Here is a 2,508-nt window from a genome sequence, read left to right as displayed (position 1 = left end):
AGAAATAACAAAGCGAAGGGTTAATGTTAGCCGTGGAAGAAATTCCTGGTATATCGAGGTGCGCACGCGGTGGACTTTGACGATTCCTTAAGTGAAATATCATCGACAATCACTCACGTGAGATCTTTATCGGCCGGTAACGTGATCTCTGACCCCACCAAACTCGGGAGCAGTTTTATGCGAGCTCCCGCGGCGCGTGAATATAGCACCCGTGGTGGGTGCTGTTGCTCCCTCCTTGCTTCGAGGAGGACCCAGGCTGAGATCGTTGGAAGATCGAGGCAGGAATGTAACGTGGTCCGTGGCTACGGGATGGCTGGAATCACAGAAAAGTATTCGGCCAGGTTCGCGTGGAAGCCACGGCACGGCGTTCCGTACGCAGGAACGCGGCTGCCAATAAATAAGCTTCGGCATTTCGCGCGCGATTCGCGCGTCTTATCGAGCCACTCTCGGCTTAGCCGTCCACGGGCTACTTCCGATCCGGCCGATCGAATCGATGCTTTTTATTTGCGTACACCCGACACAGCGTGGAGGTCTTTCCTGGTAAAATGAAAACATGCCAGAAATCCCTTTAGAAATTATGCGAGAACGTTTGTACGATGCTCGGTTTCGTTGGTACACGGACGAGAGCGCTTCGAGCGTGAAGAGATTGATGGCGCACGAAGCAATTGCGTGTGGTGCGAGGAGGGCTTTATTGACATTTTGCGTAACGATTCTTTTCGAAGAGAAAGATGGTTCTTGTATTGTATATAACGTTCGAAGGTTTTCACTCTTCAAGAGTGTACTGAAGTACGATGAAGAAAATTTTGTTTAAATATGCAAATATTTATGCTTAACTGGTATTTATATTAGAGACGCGAACCTAACCTAACCTTTTGATTAACTCGAAGTGTACCGGAACGTGATATATTAATTAAGAAGATTGGTGTATTATTAAAGAACTTCCTTGTATAAATTAGCATTTATATGATGTGTAAAATATATATAAGTAATATGACGAGGAACACATTCAGTTATTTCTTCTTCGAATGAGAAGGAAGGTAGGAGTATTAAGAGTATTCTGTGGAGAATGATCAGAAGCAGGGAATGACTTATATAAGAATTGAAGGTATCTTATTTGGTACAGAACAGATACATAATATATAGGAATTATCTTCTAGAAAAATGGAAATCATACTTGGTGTATAAGAAATCATCTGGGGAAAGTAGGAAGAGTATGACATAGGGGATAATCTAAGAGTTCTTCATGAAGGAAGACTATAAGGAAATAGTGATTATCATATAACAATTCATTAAAGAACGTGTACAGGTGGTGGTAATACTTTGTAATAAATAAGAGAAATATAGAAAATGCTTCATAAATATGTATTAGAAATCTAAAAGAAGAATGCCAGTGTTTTAATAACATCCTCGGTATAATGCATGCAAAGAATAAACGGAAAATTTTCAATTAACATAAGAACAGATTATACTTCCAGATAGCAAACATTATTACCACATTATTATTATCTTTTTTACGTACTTCTTGCATCTCCAAACCAAATTTTTCACCTAAGTACATAATTTCAATTAAGTCCATATTACTCGGTATGAATTTACCAATATATATACATATATCACTGAACACAATTTTACAATTTTCATAATTACCATAGAATTCTCACAACCCTAAATCTTGATACGAACACACAAAAAAAAAAAGAAGACTTTCCATGGTAAGTTTCTTTCGTCGTATTTGATCTAATCGTCGTTGAAAGAAGATTCCTCGTCGAAAACGTACAGAAGAACGTCCGAAGCTAGAGTTACGGTGATTCTACTTCTTTTTTCCCCCCTTTTTTTCGTAAAGGAAACGGGCCGACGTTTCTGGAAAGACGGCGGCGGCTCGTTTCGAAAGATGATAATTACGCTTTTACGGTACACGGCCAAACCCAATCTACATTGTGTCTACGAGGCTAGTTCTCTCGCGGCAAGACGTAGGAAATCGCGCAATACTTTTAGGCTCCCCGGTACACACGTTGCGAAAAAGTGAAATGTGTTGTACCATTGCGTTTCCATTGTTGTGTTCGGAGGAGACGTAAAACGGGGCAAGGTTGAATCTCTGATTGCCTGAAAAACTCCCACATCGTATGAGCCAGCCCCGAATTTCCTATACCTCGCTCCATCCGTACACCTTTTACCATTTTACGATCCTCGATCTTTACGATCTGGATTTAGGCGAATCCACCATTTTCCACCGAATCATTTACGGCAAATAAGATTTTATTATTCTATATATCATTCTAACGATTTTTTTCCACAATATTGTTACACCCAATGAGTTATCTTTCAATTTTATATCGTCACTCTTTCATTTCTATCGGAGAATTCTGAGCAAATTTTTGTAGAAACTTTATACATTTTTTACAATGTAATTCAGGTGTAACAAGTAATTCGTTTTTATTGTATTTTATCTAAAGAAATTATTATCAACATAATAATAAAGAACTTGTTATAATTGTTTCACTTGGATTA

This window comes from Habropoda laboriosa, unplaced genomic scaffold (assembly GCF_001263275.1).
Source record: "Habropoda laboriosa isolate 0110345459 unplaced genomic scaffold, ASM126327v1 scaffold204, whole genome shotgun sequence".
Classification (NCBI taxonomy): domain Eukaryota; kingdom Metazoa; phylum Arthropoda; class Insecta; order Hymenoptera; family Apidae; genus Habropoda; species Habropoda laboriosa.
This window is presented reverse-complemented; position numbering follows the sequence as displayed.